Source organism: Schistocerca americana, chromosome 1 (genome assembly GCF_021461395.2).
Source record: "Schistocerca americana isolate TAMUIC-IGC-003095 chromosome 1, iqSchAmer2.1, whole genome shotgun sequence".
NCBI classification, from domain to species: domain Eukaryota; kingdom Metazoa; phylum Arthropoda; class Insecta; order Orthoptera; family Acrididae; genus Schistocerca; species Schistocerca americana.
The window spans coordinates 58,571,079-58,592,052 of record NC_060119.1 but is presented as its reverse complement, the minus strand read 5'-3'; the positions used below and the strand labels follow the sequence as shown (position 1 = coordinate 58,592,052).

General features: G+C 37.8%; 1 protein-coding gene across 1 annotated transcript in view; it reads right to left on the bottom strand.

Moving 5' to 3' along the window:
* Window positions 1–10,861: 10,861 nt before the first annotated feature.
* The window catches only part of LOC124596818 (piwi-like protein Siwi), a 267,140-nt gene continuing 257,027 nt past the window's right edge, over window positions 10,862–20,974 (bottom strand). Inside the window, exon 14 of the mRNA XM_047135901.1 lies at window positions 10,862–10,894. The gene's annotated coding sequence lies outside the window, so the exon portion shown is untranslated. The remainder of the gene's footprint in view (window positions 10,895–20,974) is intronic.

Genomic DNA, 20,974 nt, shown 5'->3' with positions numbered 1-20,974 from the left:
TAAAAGGAAAATGTGCAAAATGTTGGAAGCTATTTGTTGGTCTAACTCAAGATGACTGAGGAAGAAAGTAACAATACTACTCACTTGTTGTGTAAATAGATAGAAGAGCATGTGAAAGAGTGTGTGAATATAGAGTTGTGATGCAGAGCCTTAAAGAAACATTTTCTAGTAATAGCTGTAAGAGGGCATGAATGAGTGTACAGATACAGAGTAGTGATTCAGAGCCTTAAAAAACAAACACTTTGCATGAAAAACTGTTCCAGTGGGTAAAGTTTTATTTAACTATGATAAGGTTTGTAAGTTTGACTCACTTGGTTCAGTTCATTGTGCAAATGTTTTTAGGATTTCATTGATATGACTGTAATGAGAAACAAGAGACAACATTTTAAGAGTAACTTGGAAGTAGATGGTTCTAGATGGAGGACAAGAGCTTTCTTATACACAAGACAGTGAATGATGTTGAAATAAAATTATTAAAAGAGTACTGGTGCAAGGAAAGGCAAGCAGCAGGCCATCCTGAATAAATTCAAGAAAAGTCTGCAAGAGAGCATCACTGTTGATTCTGAATGATCAATAAAAACAGCTGCATTGTGTACAGACACTGAGCAACCATTAAAAGCATTTGGAACTACAATCCATGACAGTATTAGGATCCCAGTAATAAACATTTTGTCTAAGTATAAGAGATGTAATATGCTTCACTACTGATTAGGATTACACTTGTGAGTAAATACATTAAACAGGAAAGGAATAAAATTAACTTAATAAAAATATCTTCAGCTTAAAGTAGAAATAGCTGATTCTTTGCAGATTATCATCATTCTCCACTCGAGTGAGTGGTTGCTGCTAAACTAGGGCAAAGAGTATAGTAGACGACCAGCAGGTACATTATGGGTCAACACAACAATCTTCAACATCTAGCCGCCACCATCTGCCACTCCCTGCACAACTGATACTTCCTCTAACTTGTATATACTAAAACTTCTTACAAAACATCATATGACATCATAATCCTCTGGTCCATAATCTCCTTTAGTCACTTTCCTATATCCATATTCACACACCCTCCATTTCACCCCAGTTGTATTGATCTATCAGTTAATCTACACCCACATGATTTTCTCCATAGTCTCAAACGTACTCTTATGTTGCATGCTCCCCTCCCCCACATCTGACTCACTACAACACATGCATCCTATTCCATCATAAGGTGCATGAAACTTCCATTGCCTCCAACAGGACAAGCTTGTTCATGCCACATTCCTAACCTGTTCACTTGTTACCCCTTATAACTTAGCTGTTACCATCCCTTCTCTTCCCCATCTCCACCCAACACAACCCTTTAATCAGGTCAAAACAATGGGATAATGTACCACAGCATGTCTCTATGTCTCTTCTTGTCAGTCTTCTGGCTTTTACACAGGACACTAATGCAAGCTTAACAATCTGTTCAGTTAGTTTATGATGCTATGAGTGGTTATTTTCACTCCTTCCATTGTTTGTATTTCACCTATGGCTTTGCATTATCATTAATAATTAATATTCACATTCCTTGAGAAAATGTGTTAGTAACACAGCATGCAGCAGTTACGCTAATCATCATCATGCACCAACACTGTACCATTACTGGAGTTCGACATCAAAATTATCTCCACCAAACTTCTGAATAATCAATGTGAATCTTTTGAAGCCAATGACACAACATTTTATCGCTTGTGTGACTATTCATACAAGTAGGGTAAGGTGGGGTAAATACGAACAGGTGGGTAAACCCAACTGTCCTCTATTTGTGAGAAACGGCAAGCAGAGCGATTTCACATTAGTGTTACCACATAGAGTATTCGAAATAACGAAAATGTCACCTTGAAAACTTTGCCACATTTGACATTTAGACACTCAAAAGTACATTTAGTACTCTAAACATTGTTATTTTTTGAATACATTATGTTCATTTATGGAAAAAACATAATTGCTTATAATTATTTCCCAAAAAAACTATTCATTTAAAACTATTTCTGTGCAAAATCAGCCAAACAAATAGGGGGTTGGATTTACCCCACCATTTTCGCAAATGGCAAAAATGGACAGTTCTTAAAATACGGATATCTCAAAAACTATTGATTGTAAAACAAAAATATTTTGCAAATAGTTGCTCCTTTATATTACCTACAATTTAACATATATATAATGTTAAGATCCGCCCTAGCATAAGTGCTTTATAGTCACAAGAAATTACTAGGTCGGATTTACCCCACCTTACCCTATATTTCTAATTCATTGATTTCAGAAATTTGCCGTCTTCTTGAGAGAACAACAGTCTCTCAGGAACTGATCCAACCACCACAGTCTCTGTAGCTCACCAGCACGAAAAAGAGAATCAGAAAAAGCCTCACTATTACAATGGCTCCTACATCACAGTGAAACATAAGTGTCGTTAACACCTTGATGGTTATGTGTTCAAGAGACATGTTTACATCTAGTGTCAGGCTAAGGCAATCAAGAATCTTAATTTCTCATTACCTGAGCTGCAATGGTACATATTACTATGGCCAAGTGCATATAGTAAAATCTTAAAGCTAATGTCACTGTTATGTTGCAATATAGGACATCTTGACAGCCTCTTGTACAGTTTAAAAAAAAAATTAATAACACAACTTAACCGACACAATTAGCTGAAGTTTTTAGTGGATTCACATGTTAGAAATTTCTACTTCTTGTTGAATCCTGTCTTGGTATATCTTTTATTTGCATTAACTCAACATTCATGTGGTGGACCTCTCTGACGAGGCTTCCCCATGACAAGACCTACCGTAAGGCAGAACACGAAGTTTTTTGTGTATCCCTCCCAGAAAACAAGTTCTAAGGTATTTTTTACATTTGACAGTCAAATTAGGATGTATAATTGGACCACTGGAAGTGCTCTGTGACATGGAGGAGGGGGGGGGGGGGGGGGGGGGGGAATGTTATTATGACAAATTACGCCCCCCTACTGCCTTCAATAGTGAATCACAATATCGAAACAATAATTCACTGTCCGCATAGAAGGTGAGAAGTTCTAGAAGCTAAGGCTTGCTAACTGGTGTCTGCAGCTACATAGTTTGTTGGTAAGCATATTGATTAAAGTATCCTTAGAAATATCAGTAATTTTTTCAGATCACACAAATATTATAATCAGTCCTATCAGACATAACAGCAACAGAGGAACTTGTGAATAATGTATTAAGAGGCGCTGGAACATGCATGAAATGCATGCTCTCATGCTATCAAATGGTGTGTGAAAAATAATACAAACGAACAAGTAAAATTTTATGTGGTGTTTGGTAATAGCATAATGCAACTTTAAATTTAGTTTTCAAAACTTTTCTTAGAATTTAGAAATCAGTATAAAATTATCAATTTTAATACATCTATAATTATTAATGTTCCTTTTCCTCATAATCTGTAAAACTAATCACCGCCAAAGTTGAACTTTGTTATGTCCACATCCAATTAAACAATTATACATTCGCAGTTTTTAATATATTTGATAAAAAATACTTTAAAATGTTGTGCATATTTCTAGTAGGAATCAGTATCGGAATTTCAGCACCATTATCTACTTACCCCATCTAAAATAAGAGACTTGAAAATTCAGCTGTATGTGTTGTTTGTTGCACTGTGAGAAATGTATAGGCTCAACATCAAATCATTATATTACAGATGACCTGAGAAAAAGCTGACAGAAAATGTTGTTTCCAGGAAAATCAATTTAAAGGTTAAACTTATATTTTCTTCAATTATTATACCATCACATCATCAAGAATTATGCTCAAGATCTTTGTTGTCTTCAAGACTTGTGTTACGACTTTTCTTTTGTCCTGTTTTCTTTGCTAGGTGCCAAATAGATATTTCAGCTTTAGAAACATGACAATGGCCAATTTTCTCAAGAATTGTTAGTTATTGCACTGGCTCTGAAGTCCAAATGCTGTAACTCATTCTCCCTATGTTTTCATGATTAAAGCAATTACGGCATCTCATGTTGCAAATTTTACAGTTTTAGATGATGAAAATGGTGTCTTGGGGTAACATTTCCAGGTGAGCACATACAGACACTCATTCAGATTTTGAGTTTTGCCACTAAGAGGATTTTGAGTTTTGCCACCAAGACACTTCCTTAGTAGGTGAGGATTTGCCTGAGACCTAGATGTGGGCATGAAGCATTCATTACACACTGAGGAATACATTTCTTGTCAGTGTAGAAACTGTTATTCCACAGACAGTTATGAAAGGTGTTATGGCATCAAACAGCACAGATTATTTATTTTTCGATCACTTCTCATGTGATTACAAAAATGAAACTCTGAGAAATAATTTTAATAAATTTTGTATCTGAATGGAAACAAAATAAGAAAATGAAATATTTAGCCACATTTGCATGTCTCCCCTTAAAATCAGTTCTTGACTGCTTCCACAAGTGTTCTCTTCATATATTTTTTTTCCCCAATCAGAATGTTCCATTTTGCCAATAATATGACATAAAACAATAAGATGCACTACAAGATGCCGTGACGCATTTACTCAATCGTTCTTTCTGTGCTCCACACCTGATGGAAGGAGATGAAATCCTGACATGTTGTACACGGTAGATACACAGTTATTAGTGGAGTATACAGGGTGGTTAGAATCAGTGTAAAATGTTGTAAGGGTGTTGCATGGTAAGTTGTACAGAGAAATAATTTTTAAGAAAAAAGTTGAATATGTAGCATTGTTTACGAGTTAATTAGCATTGACGTTAGCCAATCAGGACAATGCGCACAGAAATTCAAGCAGCCCACTAGGGACAGTGTCACTAAATGCATTCTTCATTTGGTTTCCTAAAACCAAAGACCCCCCCCCATGAACCATGGACCTTGCCATTGGTGGGGAGGCTTGTGTGCCTCAGCGATACAGATGGCCGTACTGTAGGTGCAACCACAACGGAGGGGTATCTGTTGAGAGGCCAGACAAACTTGTGGTTCCTTAAGAGGGGCAGCAGCCTTTTCAGTAGTTGCAGGGGCAACAGTCTGGATGATTGACTGATCTGGCATTGTAACCCTAACCAAAACGGTCTTGCTGTGCTGGTACTGCGAACGGCTGAAAGCAAGGGGAAACTACAACCGTAATTTTTCCCGAGGGCATGCAGCTTTACTATATGGTTAAATGATGATGGCATCCTCTTGAGTAAAATATTACGGAGGTAAAATAGTCCCCCATCCGGATCTCCAGGCGGGGATTACTCAAGACGACGTCATTATCAGGAGAAAGAAAACGCGTTCTGCAGATTGGAGCGTGGAATGTCAGATCCCTTAATCGGGCAGGTAGGTTAGAAAACTTAAAAAGGGAAATGGATAGGTTAAAGTTAGATATAGTGGGAATCAGTGAAGTTCGGTGGCAGGAGGAACAAGACTTTTGGTCACGTGAATACAGGGTTATAAATACAAAATCAATTAGGGGTAATGCAGGAGTAGGTTTAATAATGAATAAAAAAATAGGAGTGCGGGTAAGCTACTACAAACAGCATAGTGAGACACGAAGCCCATGCCTGCTACAGTAGTACAAGTTTATATGCCAACTAGCTCTGCAGATGATGAAGAAATTGATGAAATGTATGATGAGATAAAAGAAATTATTCAGGTAGTGAAGGGAGATGAAAATTTAGTCATGGGTGACTGGAATTCGAGAGTAGGAAAAGGGAGAGAAGGAAATATAGTAGGAGAATATGGATTGGGGGAAAGAAATGAAAGAGGAAGCCGTCTGGTAGAGTTTTGCACAGAGCATAACGTAAACATAGCTAATACTTGGTTCATGAACCATAAAAGAAGGTTGTACACATGGAAGAATCCTGGAAATACTAGAAGGTATCATATAGATTATATAATGGTAAGACAGAGAATTAGGAACCAGGTTTTAAATTGTAAGACATTTCCAGGGGCAGATGTGGACCCTGACCACAATCTATTGGTTATGAGTTGTAGATTAAAACTGAAGAAACTGCAAAAAGGTGGGAATTTAAGGAGATGGGATCTGGACAAACTGATTAAACCAGAGGTTGCACAGAGTTTCAGGGAGAGCATAAGGGAACAATTGTCACAAATGGACGAAAGAAATACAGTAGAGGAAGAATGGGTAGCTCTGAGGGATGAAGTAGTGAAGGCAGCAGAGGATCAAGTAGGTAAAAAGACAAGTGCTAGTAGAAATCCTTGGGAAACAGAAGAAATATTGAATTTAATTGATGAAAGGAGAAAATATAAAAATGTGGTAAATGAAGCAGGCAAAAAGGAATACAAACGTCTCAAAAATGAGATTGACAGGAAGTGCAAAATGGCAAAGCAGGGATGGCTAGAGGACAAATGTAAGGATGTAGAGGCTTGTCTCACTAGGGGTAAGATAGATACCGCCTACAGGAAAATTAAAGAGGCCTTTGGAGAAAAGAGATCCACTCATATGAATACCAAGAGCTCAGATGGAAACCCAGTTCTAAGCAAAGAAGGGAAAGCAGAAAGGTGGAACGAGTATATAGAGGGTCTATACAAGGGCGACGTAGTTGAGAACAATATTCTGGAAATGGAAGAGAATGTAGATGAAGATGAAATGGGAGATACAATACTGTGTGAAGCGTTTGACAGAGCACTGAAAGACCTGAGTCAAAACAAAGTCCCAGGAGTAGACAACATTCCATTAGAACTACTGACAGCCTTTGGAGAACCAGTCCTGACAAAACTCTACCATCTGGTGAGGAAGATATATGAGACAGGCAAAATACCCTCAGACTTCAAGAAGAATATAGTAATTCCAATCCCAAAGAATGCAGGTGTTGACAGATGTGAAAATTACTGAACAATCAGTTTAATAAGCCACAGCTGCAAAATACTAATGCGAATTCTTTACAGACGATTGGAAAAACTAGTAGAAGCCAACCTCAGGGAAGATCAGTTTGGATTCCGCAGAAATATTGGAGGCAATACTGAGTTTCTAGAGGTGGCAGGGGTAAAACACAGGGAGCGAAAGGCTGTTTACAATTTGTACAGAAGCCAGATGGCAGTTATAAGAGTCGAGGGGCATGAAAGGGAAGCAGCAGTTGGGAAGGGAGTGAGAGAGGGTTGTAGCCTCTCCCCAATGTTATTCAGTCTGTATATTGGGCAAGCAGTAAAGGAAACAAAAGAAAAATTCGGAGTAGGTATTAAAATCCATAGAGAAGAAATAAAAACTTTGAGGTTCACCGATGACATTGTAATTCTATCAGAGCCAGCAAAGGACTTGGAAGAGCAGTCAGTTGAATGGAATGGACAGTGTCTTGAAAGGAGGATATAAGGTGAACATCAACAAAAGCAAAATGAGGATAATGGAATGTAGTCGAATTAAGTCGGGTGATGCTGAGGAAATTAGATTAGGAAATGAGACACTTAAAGTAGTAAAGGAGTTTTGCTATTTGGGGAGCAAAATAACTGATGATGGTTGAAGTAGAGAGGATATAAAATGTAGACTGGCAATGGCGAGAAAAGCGTTTCTGAAGAAGAGAAATTTGTTAAAATCGAGTATAGATTTAAGTGTCAGGAAGTCGTTTCTGAAAGTATTTGTATGGAGTGTAGCCATGTATGGAAGTTAAACATGGATGATAAATAGTTTGGACAAGAAGAGAATAGAAGCTTTCGAAATGTGGTGCTACAGAAGAATGCTGAAGATTAGATGGGTAGATCACATAACTAATGAGGAGGTATTGAATATAATTGGGGAGAAGAGGAGTTTGTGGCACAACTTGACTAGAAGAAGGGACCAGTTGGTAGGACATGTTCTGAGGCATCAAGGGATCACAAATTTAGCATTGGAGGGCAGTGTGGAGGGTAAAAATCATATAGGGAGGCCAAGAATGAATACACTAAGCAGATTCAGAAGGACGTAGGTTGCAGTAAGTACTGGGAGATGAAGAAGCTTGCACAGGATATAGTAGCATGGACAGCTGCATCAAACCAGTCTCAGGACCGAAGACCACAACAACAACAACAAAACCAAAGAAGAGAGCAAAACAAAAATTGGACATGGAATGGCAGAAGGGATTGAACCTGAGCCAAAGGCTGAACAGTCTCATGGGCTTCCATCTAAGCTATGAGAACTGATCAAGTAGTATCTGGTGGACTGCTTGAATTTGCGTGCCCAATGGTCTGAATAATTAAATGGTCTGAATAACTAACTTCAATGCTGATTAAGTCAGAAATGGTGCAACATATCAATTTTTTTAACAATTATTTCTCAGCAGAACCTATCCTGCAATGCACTTACAGGCTTCTCAGACTGTTTCTGACTGACCTGTATAAGTAGATGAAGAGGGACATCATTTTTCTGTGCAAATGTCAAGTGATATATAATATATTTTTGCATGTAGAAGCTGTATTCCACATTTTTGATGCTCTGTAAATGGTGCAAACAAATATATCTACCTACTTACTGTCCCCTCCCATGTCTACACAACAACTTGAAATGAGATACTTTCTCATATCCTCTCCACACCATCTACTGTCATCTTTGTCATCATTTTAAGCTCTGTAACATTCTAGTCAAACTATATGACAGTGCCAACATCCATACCCCAATATTTTCCCATGCACCCACACGCTACCACCTAGTCCAGTCACACCACAGGTAAATGCTCCAATACTTTCTTCTCCAGCCCCACCACTGATACATCCTACAATATTGAAGGCAGAGTAACTTGGGAAATCACACATGTTGATGATCAATTAACTTATTACAGTGTTAGATGTAGTACATATGTAGATCTGAATCAATCAGCACGTGAAAGGAAGACTTATCATATAGGATTAGTGATAAAATTGATATCAAAATTAGATACCACAAAGAAAACAAAGTGAAGGTATTCTACTTTAGAAGCAATATGATGCCTAATGGATGAAATAAAGGATATATGAAAAGCATACTAGCACAGACAAAGATGACATTCCTTGCTAACAGAATTATACTAGTATCAAAGACAGGTCTTAAATTGAGAAATATAGTTGTGACGACGTGTGTGCGGTGCACAGCATTGTATGGAAAATGAATCATGCACAGTAGGAATACCAAAAATATAGGAAACAGAACCATGCTGTAAAAGGGTTTTGAAAATTAGCTTAAGATATGAGGTGGTTCTCCACAGAATAGGCAAGGAAAGGCAAAACAATGATAAGAAGGAGCAACAAGATGATTTACATGTGTTAAGACACCAGGGAATAACTTCCATCATACTAGAGGGAGTTAGAGAGGATGACAGAAAATGAAATACATCCCACAAATAATAATTAGAGGACATTAGGTATAAGGGCTACTCTGAGATGAAGAGGTTGGCAGAGGAGAGGAAATTGTTGCATGTCACATCAAATATCAAAGAAGGGATGGGTGGATGTGGGAAGGGGGGTGGAATCAAAATCAGTAGAGGTTTACACGAAAGTAGTTAAAAGAATGATGACGTAAAAGCAGGAGACAACAAATGGATATCAATAAAGGTATAGAAAATACATACAAAATTTTTATTGCCTGATTTCTTGTTCTGTCTGAAATCAGCATGATGTACTCATTTAACTTACTTTCACAATATTACTTGTTATTTCAGCAGAAATGAATTTGTTTTTAAAACCGTTAAAAAATAGAAAAATGCATTCCCAAATTTATTTGTGAAACTCAATTAAGGCGTCACACAATTGGTGCTGTTAACAAAATATTCAATATGACAGCCAGAGTACTGTGAAAAGGAACAATAAATAATAGAAAAGCAAAATTCTTACCAGAGTGATGAGATGGGACACAATGCTAACTAAAATGAGGTGAGCTGAATGTTTATTACTATAAAGGAAGTAAATAGGTGCATATTTACACATTACATGATAATCTTTTATTTCACAATAAGCATCAAAGCCCAATGCTTTGAGATAGAAATTTATTTTACACTTTTCAAAGCCAATTAACTATACACTATTTAAATCTTTGGGTAAGAGCAACAATTCATAAATCTAAATTGTCATGATAAGTTTGTAATCTCTGTTCAAAAAACAATCATCTTACAAGTTTTGTTATTATTAATTACTGTAGTACTTCATTACAACAACCAAATCAAGATTCAATATTTTCAATGAATTAAAGAGAGTTAATTTTCCAACTGATATGTCACACATTTGTAGCATTAGTTAATTTTCCTAACATAACCATTGGTGTCATTACAAGAAACAACAAACACTATTTAAAACCAGAGGAATAACTAATCAAGTATCTATGTAATTTACTCATTCATTAATTTACAGATACTGAATCAGTTTTTCCTTGCTGCAATAATACATAATTTCCACACAGATTGCATAAAAAAATTCTTAACAAAATATACAAAAGTTGTGAGATAGATACTGCAAGAAGTGAAAAACTCACACAATTTCTTAAACAATTGACACCAAAGTATTTTAACATATAATATTATTATTATTAGTATTCTCTGCATATTAAGAGAATGAAAATAAAATACACATAATCAGTTGGTTTCAGTTCTGCACTACGTTCATTAGAATTACATATTTAAGAACACACTATTACTTACACATGTTGTATATGAACTGTTACAGAATAACAGTGATTTGTGAATTTCACTTCCTTGACAAAGTTTACTTTTAATTATGTACACTTTCTTCACATATTGTTTTTTTGGTGATTATAGACAGCACAACTACAACTGATGAAGGAAACAATGAAAGCTTGTATCAGAAGCACCATTTTCAGCATTGCACCTCAAAAACAATTATATGTGATTTGTTGTTAACTCTAATTTTTTTGCCTCTAAGGAGGAAAAACTCCTTCTGTTAATAGGTACATGATAATAGAATCATCATGTTTCATCAGCCTGAAAATTAACAAAAATGGAAGAAAATTTAAAGGACCTTCTTAGCACAAATTCCAGGAATTTCAACAATATACAGGGTGTTTCAATAAGAATGACATGATTATGGACAGTAATAATTATGAAACATGGGACGTGTCAGCAAGGAAATGTGTGCTGTTTCAATGGTGACAGCCTAGAATTTCACAAAATTGCCATTATATGCCAGTCAATGCATCTTCTCAGTTTGCTTGTCAGTCACATGTAAGATGGCATCCGCTCAACAGACGTCTTTTGTGTGCTGTAGTTTGCAAATAGTGATTCAGTGATTTTGATACCATGTGCTTTTTGTCACTCCACCCAAAAACATTCATCATTGGTATCACCAATTTGAAGAGACAGGATGCTTGTGCAAAGGTCAAGAGTCCAGGTCTACCACCCAGTTCCCGTCAGAACACGGTGGAAAGAATTCAGCAAATGTTTGAGAGGAGCCCATAAAAAGTCTACTCGTCGCACAAGCATCCCTCGTACAACTGTGTGGTGAGTTCTAAGGCACTGTATGGTCTATAAACCATACAGATTACAATTAGTGCAAGCTATTGGGTTGGTGATAAAAGGAATGGTCTGACTTTAGCAATGCTCTGCTAGAAGACATGAAAGATGATACATTTTTACCACAGTAAATTTTCAGTGATCAAGCAACTTTTCATGTTAACGGTAAAGTAAACCAACATAATTTGCTCATGTAGGTACTCCAGAACCTTCATGACATTATGTAGCATGGAGAGACACACATTTCTTGTGAAAAAGCGTACAGTCCATTCGTTTTTGAGGAACATACAGTGACTGGAATGAGTTATTTTCAAAAACTGCAGAGTTGGTTTTTACCACCACTTCAGGAGGACTCCAATGACTTCATTTTCCAACAAGGTTGAAGCTCCACCACACTGCCACATCAACATATGCCAGTTCCTCACTGGCACTCTGCCTAAATTCTGGGTAGAGCGCACAGGACTCTGAAACACTGCTCTGCATTCTTGGCCTCCAAGATCACCTTACATTTTTTCTTGTGGGGAAGTGTGTTTACTCCCCTTTATCTTGTGACATAGAAGAAGTGAAGAACAGAATAATAGCCAACATAACTTTTGTAAAAGCACATAGATACACTGTGTAAAGTTTATGACGAATTAAACCAACTGTCTAGTTGTTGATCAGTTGCTGCTGATGGACATGTAAGTCATTTGTAAGAGCATAGCTAAAACTTTAAAATTTTGTAAGTATTTTGCAATTCAGCCCATTACTGTAGTATGCTTTTATCAATAAATACAAAGTTTTGAAATCAGATGATTCTTTTTGAAACACCATGTAGTATAAAATTTAGATGCAACACAGTACAGTGCCACAAAAAAATTTTCATTGATGCTATTCTGTTCTATTTATTTCTGATATGGGATTGTCAATACGCATCTTTACTTTACACTACAGATAAAGAGGTGATAAAAATTTCAAATCCTAACAACAGAACACTGCCAATTATTTGTACTGTTGCAGACTGTAGCTTTCTGTGCTCTTATAGTTACTTCAAGCTTTCTGATCAAGAAAACATTACATCCCTTCGAGAATTCTGAAATTAAACTGGACATTGACTTCACTGATGAAGATGAGGATTTTTTACTAGAGAGCAGTGAAGATGAAGGTGTGGACACTGTGAATTAGGAATGGTTAGTGGAAGAGAATGCAGATGCTAATGCACACCACATCTCGCCTCATCAATCATAGCATGCCCATTTGAATGCATCTACTCAGATGGTCACTAGGAATGCAACCAAGTGGAATATTATCTATTTCTGGTCAATAATCTTCTGCAAGGAGATTGGCTGTGAATGTTCTAAAGTAAGGAGGTCCCACTACTTGCACATACCAATGAATAGACAACTCTGTCATCAATGCTTTCCTTCTAATTTTTAATAAAGTAATGGTACATCTCTTGAACAAATGCACAGAATCAAATAATCAAAAAGTACTAAAGAGCAATGATTGGGCTATATCACTTAAAGAACTGAAAGAACTGAAAAATATGATAGCCATCATAAATGCTTTGAGTGTCATCTGTACGAAAGATGTGTTTCAGATTATCTGTGGTTGCCTCCTTGGGGCCTGCTTTCATCACGGATATTTGGCCACAAGTTGGATTTCAGTAATTTCTAAGATTTCACGATTTTGAAGAAAACTCCAGGCTGAATGCATGCCAGCCAACGAATTTGATCTTGTATCTGAAATTTTGGGAAAGTTAATATCAAACAGTATTTGTTCTTACAGTCCTGGAAGAAACATAACCACAATGAAGCAGTTATTACCAAGCAAAATAAAATGCAGGTCCACGAGTCATGGCCCACAAAGCCAACAAATATGGTGCCAAATTTTGAATTGTTGCCCTGTAGCAAAATACCTTATGTATCTTAAACTTTCCGAAATCAAGGAAAAAACCTGACAAAAAACAACTTCCCCATGTCTTCTCAGCTTGCTAAAATGTTTAAAGAAAACTTCGTAAGCTGGTACAATGAAGAAGATTGTGAGATTGCTTATGAGGTAAAGGACCATCATGCACCAGGTGCATGATGGACTACATTGTGACAGTTTACTAATGAAAGAAGAAAAAAATGTTATTCTTCTGCGAACACTGCATTTCCAAGTACCAACAGGTAAAAAAGGGAAGAAGAAACCTGAAACCATAACATTCTACAATTCAACAAATTTCAGGTTGCATGTGGTTGGTCAAATGAACCTTAAATAAGATGGCCAATGCATGCTTTCTATATCATATACATGGTAGCAACAAATGCATGTCGTATACGGAACAGTAATGAGCACAAGAAAATGGAAAGTAGTAGTTCATACTTCAGCTGGTGAATGAACTCAAGGGAACAAAAGAGCAGGAATAACATACAAAAGAAGAGGACATGGGACCAAAATAATGTAGAAAGTGGAAGTAGTACCTAATCAGTTTCTCAAAAGACCACAAGTATCTTTAAGTGGCACAATGCCATGTGCAGAAAACGTTTATCCTGAACAAAAATTACCAGAACTACATCATCCATTCGATTCCAATGACTTGAGCAGAAAGTACAACAAAGCCATATGTAGAACACATGTAACTGTAATATGGATCATATCTAGTAAATTTGTCTAGAAGGATCAAGAAATAGTAAACATATGAAAATGTACACTTCAGAAAATTTCTTAGCATGAGTAATGATAAATCAGTATGATATTTTTTGCTGAAATATGTAAGTACTCTATTAATTATTTTCTTATATAATTATTGTTACAACTTTCAAAAAGGAAGAGATTAACAGACAATAAAATAAAGTACTTAAGTCAGGTATAAAAATATTTTTCTGCCATTTCGGGAATGTCAGAAACACTGTCTTTCTAGTGTTAGTACAATTTGTCAAGGGAGAGCTGTATCACTCCTGTGAAACACAATTCTTCAGTTAAATAAATGACATCTACTGTCAGGGGGACTCAAGTTGATTCAATATTTTTTTGATTTCCAGAATACTTTTGAAACTGTTCCTCACAAGTAACTTCTAATTAATTTCCATGCCTATGGAGTTTCATCTCAGCTGTTGTGGTGTAATAAGCATGAGATGTGTTCTGAATTCTTCAGTACAGGCAGACATCACTAATTTCAGTTCATAAATCAGAAAGTTTGTATAACACTGTACTCAATAAAATTCAGTATTTTGTGCATAAATACAATGGTGTCTAAAATAAAAGCAACAAACTAGTACCGTATTTACTCAAATCTAAGCCGCACTTTTTTTCTGGTTTTTGTAATGCAAATAACCGCCTGCGGCTTAGAATCAAGTGCAAAGCATGCAGAAGTTCTGAAAAATGTTGGTAGGTGCCGCCACAACTAACTTCTGCCATCGAATATATGTAGCGCTACACAGGCATGCTTTGTAGGTACAAAGATAAATACTGGTGCCAAAACCTCTGCATCAGTAAATAATTTTTTTAAAAAAAGGTGGAAGACAAGCTTTTTTCTCCGCTCCAAGTTTCGACCACTGCATTTTCGTACATTATGCAACGAAGTAAATACAAATTCCGTATTGTCCATCTTCGAATGTAGCAGAATTTCAATGTACTACGAAAATCCGACTGGCAAGACTGTTCGGGCTGTTTGTCAATATGGCCAAATCTACAATCTGAATTTTTTCCTACCTGTGAGAAGAGATGGTTGCTAATAGGAACCTGATGAAATGTGAATCAAGTATTCTCTTCACCATAAGACTAATATGAATACAAACATTTTGCCATGTATTCTTTCGTGTTTGCTGTTATCTCATTTAAATCCTGTCTGCCTAATAAACTACAAAACTAGAGTGAGACAACAGCAAAGGAGGAAGAATATACTTATCGTGTCATGTTTATATTTGTATTATTCTTATGCCTAATAGTGATACGGTCAGAAATGAAGCACAGCAACTGACTAGATTTTTGAATCTAAGATAACTAATTTCTGTGCAGAATTTGATGTACTAAAGAAGCGGCCGCAAAGAGTTTCAAATGGAGAAAAATTTTCGCCTAACTCTCGTTCAGAACATGTTCTATCATACGCAGTCTATTATTTGGTTCTGGTTGATCATTATCAAAGAAAGCAGCAGTGTAAGTAACAACAAATAGCAGTCTCTTGCCATTGTTTCAAGCAAGCCATGCCGCGAGTGACTACAGGCCGTAAACACGCACTATCAGAATGCGACAAACAATGCATGACACAGTACAGTAATGCATTTTCAGCTTAGAGTGACGTAAACACCTATAACAAAGAAAACGGCACTTATCAGAACAAAGCAAAATAAGCAATCGATTCAAACCACACAAAGCACGTGAAAAAGGAAGGGTACCCGTAGAAATATGGACGGAGCGCCTGATGCGTAGCAATGGCTACCTGGTAAAGCTTAACTGCTAAGATTACGACTCGAACTAAACTACTGTAGCTGTATAGTCATTCATTTGACCTAAGTTGTGTCTCATATTACAATGGACCAACCTTGTTTCGATTTGGAGGTGCGGTCTAAAACTTTTCTCTCCCCTTGAATTTCGAGTCTCAAATTTCAGGTGTGGCTTAGATTTGAGAACTTTTTTTCCCCTTTATTTCGAGTCTCATTTTTCAGGTGTGGCTTAGATTCGAGTGCGGCTTAAATTCAAGTAAATACGGTATTTCCCCATCCTGCGCCTAATTCAGGGTATAATCATACAAACTGTCAACAAATGTCATTATGATTGTGTTCTGCATGGAAGATGGCATTCCAATTAATGGACAACCACACAGAAATGACATCAGGGCACCTATCAAGTGGGGTCATGTTTGCAGGATAGGCTCACACCCACAACTGCTGTGTACACAGTCACAGACGGTGCAGTACGGCACAGAGAAGATGCCTACAGACACTCTGCTGTGTAGGGCCATAGGAAGAATGGAAGCAGGAGAGTCACAAACTGATGTGGCCTGATGGCTTAATGTGAATTTTCCTGTTGTTCCTTGGATGAGGCGACAGTTTATGGAGACTGAAACCGTATTCCAGAGACCAGGACAGGGCTGACCACATGTGACATCAGAAAGAGTGGACCATTATTTGGCTGTAAGGGCATGACGGTACCACCTCATTACATGACTGCAGCTGGCACCTGACCTCATAGCATCCACTGGATGTGTTGTATTGAGGCAAACGGTGTACAGAAGGCTTCAGCAAAGCGGCCTTTATTGTTGGAGACCTGCTGTCTGTTTATCTCTGGCGTTTCTTCACAGAAGGGCACGTCTTGGATTGTAACTGTCAACATGCCACACGGATGGTCAAACGGTGGGCCAATGTTCTCACAAATGAGTCCCGATTTGATGTGGAGGGTGATTCTTGACAGATTTGCATCTAGAGGGTACATGGAACACGATTTCAGAATCCAAACACTGTGGAAAGAGACTAATATCGAGGAGGATCCCTAATGATGTGGGCAGGGATTGTGTTGGCCGCTCGAACACCTCTTCATGAAATTGTATAGGTGAATCAGCAAGATTTAACTGATGTCAGGTATCGTGAGGAGATCTTGGGATCTCATGCATAGTTGTTGGCGCTGTGGGCCCAGACTTAGTATTAATGGAAGATAATGCTTGACCTCATAGAAAACAGATGGTTTATGTCTTTTTGGAAATGGAAGATATTGCATGCATGGCATTTGAATCCATCAGAGCATGTCTGGGATACACTAGGTAGACATGCTGCATCACATCAGCACCCACCAACCACTCTCCAAGACTTGTGAGCAGCTCTGCAGGGAGAATGGGCATTATTGCCTCAACATGAGATTGATGACATCATTCACAGCATGTCCTGCTGTCGTCACGTCTGCACTGGTGCCAGAAGAAAATGAAGCCAACTTCAAGACAATCAGCTAAGTAAGAAGTTATATTTTAATAAAAAGAATATAACCTTCAATAAAACTCCATCCATAATAATGAGCAGCATCCATACTGAGCACATTAACCAGTTGTCAGAATGTGTGGGCAAATCTGTTAAGCTGGAGAAAAAATAAATTGTCTACTGTTACGCATGTTGCAGTTGATTATGTTCTGTATTCTTTACACTGTTTCTACTTTACTATCACCTGTTTATACTGTTTTGTGGCAAATAAATGCAACCTTCCAAAATTTCCATTTGTTGCTTTAATTTTGGACACCAATGTATTTACGGCTTATGTGTTCAGTATAAATTTGGAAGTTTTAACATAAAAATCTGCAAATTTAAATCTACCAAGTTTTGATAAGTATATCTTTGCTTCAGATGTTTTCTTTGTACTGTGTACATTTGGCAGGGAGTTTTGCAATAATGGAGGCAAATCATGTTTATGATGTGGCAGAAAGTAGACATTGTAGTTGTAATTGATAGCTTAATAAAAAGAATATAACTTTCAATATAACTCCATCCATAATAATTAGCAGCATCCATTACATGGACAAGACATTGTACAGACAGTACTGAATTGGTATATTACATCACTGTCAAAAATGTTCAAATGTGTGTGAAATCTTATGGGACTTAACTGCTAAGGTCATCAGTCCCTAAGCTTACACACTACTTAACCTAAATTATCCTAAGGACAAGCACACACCCCCATGCCCGAGGGAGGACTCGAACCTCCGCCGGGACCAGCTGCGCAGTCCATGACTGCAGCGCCTTAGACCGCTCGGCTAATCCCACGCAACTATCTTACAGCACTGAATTCATATATTGCACATATTAATATTAATACTGTACAAAAAATATATAATGCCAGATGTATTTTTTTTTCAGATTAACTAAAGTGAAGAAAATTGTAATGAATGCAATGGTCAACACAATGGAGATGAAATGGAAAAGCAATTAAGATCTGTGAACAATAGGACTAGAGATCAAAACGGATACAACTGGACACACTACAGTTTTAAAGTTAAGTACATAACTTCAGCTTTCTTCTTTAGCTGTATCTTCAGAGTAAGAGACAAAAAGAGAGATGTTTGGTTTAGTTTGGGGCATGTTTGAGGAGGAAAATTCAGGGATAGGATTTCAAACCCAGAGTACAGAAGATTCAGTAGACTCAGTTACAACAATTTGTGACAGACAAGACAAAGGCCATAAAATTCCCCTGAATGGCGGGAAAAAAAATTAATGAAATTTATGAATCATGTAAGAAAAAGGTTGGGTTGATGATGATGTAATTGTGTTTCTGCGTAACTTGTGTAATGACCAGAACAATATAAATAGCAATGACATTTCTGGCTTAAATATTAATTGTATGAAGAAAGTAAGTAACTTAACTAGAGCAAGGAAAAAAGTATTCAGAACAGCAAGGACATGGAATGCAGAGAAGTCGAAAAAGATGTTCTAGATGAAGACACTGATACAAAGGCAGATGAAGAAACAGGAAATGCTTACGACTATGTGAAAATAGAGAATTGGTAAGGGAAAAGCACTGCTTGCATTCAATGTTACAGACTTGAAGGGAGACATAACCGAAACTAAATTTACACTGGAGGAAAAGGAAAATGCTTGTGAAAACATGAATAGGTTGCTGTTTATGAAAGAAGAAAGTTATGTAACAGGGGACAATACAGAATTAGAAGCTGAAGGAGTTAATGAAAACAACTGAGAAGTGCCTGAAACTATGGGGTAGAGTGAGGAATAGAAGAATGGGCTGAAAGGTAGCTAAGACTATTTGTAATGGCATTTGCAGAAACGACAATCGTGATGATAATTTGAAACTGGTGAAAAGTTTCTGTGTTAAATAGAGCTTTGAGAAAGTTGATAAATATTACAAAATGTAAAAGGGAATTCTATTTAGAATACCCAATTTAGATGACTGGAAACTGTGTTGGCCAGAACAGCATACTGAAGAACTTATTATGTATATTTATGCAACATTAAACTCTTGCCCATCAGGAACTAAAGCAATATGCACAACACCATCTCAAAAAAAATTTCCAACATGCTCACTTCTTATTCTCGCCTTGGACTACCACTGTCCACTACCTCTACAACAACCTCCAAATCTCCCCCATGTCCCCTCAAAGCTGACAAACCCTGTCTTGCAGACCTACTACATTTACCCCACTCTCCAAAACTGCCCCCCATCACCCCACGGAAACCAGAACCTAAACAGACCCATAACACAGTCATGAACCTTACCTCCAAAATCCTTAGCCTAACAGAAGTATAAGTCCTTTCCCAAATTCAATCATGCAGGACTTGTTAAAGACATTCTCTGCTTCTCCCAGTCCCTATGTGGAAACACTTTTTTTCCACCAACCCTTCTAATCAGATTCAACCTAAGAGCAATGTTGAACCCTGCCCAAATCAGTTTACTCCTCCATCCAACTGTGATCCACTCCCACTGCCCCCAAACCACTCCCTGTTAACTTTCCAGAATTTCTTAGCCTTGAACCTTGTCTCATCATCATTCCCCAAATCCCTCAACATGCAAACTAGCCTTACATCCCCAGAAAGATCTGCACTCCACCACCTAAAAACTGATCCTGACCTTATAATCCTACCTGCTGACATAGGCTCCACCACTGTTGTTTGAACCACAAGGATTACCTGGCAGGACTTCACCAGCTGTCAGATTCATCCATCTACAAACCCTGCCACAATGACGCCATTCCCCAAATCCAGCAGGATCTCCAGCCTCTCTGCAAATCCTTAGGCCCATCCCAGAATCTCTCACAGCAGTCCACCTCTCTCTTCACCCCTACCATTCCCCACACTCCTACCTTCTAGATGCTTTCAAAAGTCCACAAACACAACCACACAGGATGCCCCATTGTGGCCAGTTACTGTGCCCCCACTGAGAGGATCTCTGCTCTTGTAGGACAACACCTTCAGCCTATTAGTTGCAACCTACCCTCCTACATAAAAGATACAGTTTCCTCCACTGACTCTCCACAGTTCTTGTTCCTTTACCACATTGTGCCTTCTCATCACTATCGATGTCACCTCCCTTTACATTAACATCCCTAATGCCCATGGCCTTAATGCTATTGAACACTACCTTCCCAACGGATTCTATACCAACCACCTCCTTCTCAGCTCCCATCGCCAACTATATCCTCACCCAAAATTACTTCTCCTTTGAAGGCAATACATACAAACAAGTCCGGAGTACAGGTGTGGGCACCAACATGGCACCATCCTATGCCAACCTATTTGTGCGTCATCTAGTGGAATCCTTCCTAAATGCGCAGAATCCGAAACCCCTCACATGGTTCAAATGCACTGATGACATCTTTGTGATCTGGATCAAGAGTGAGGACACCTTATCCACATTCCTCCAGAACCTCCTCAACACTGTCTCCCCCACTTGCTTCACATGGCCCTATTCAACCCATCAAAGCCACCTTCCTTTGTGTGGACCTCCACCTCAAACAAAGATGGCTATATATGTACTTCTGTCCATATCAAACCTACCAACCATTGGCAATACCTCCACTTCGACAGCTCCCACCCATTTCATACCAAGAAGTTCCTTCCATACAGCCTAGCCACCCAGGGCCATCGAATCTGTAGTGAT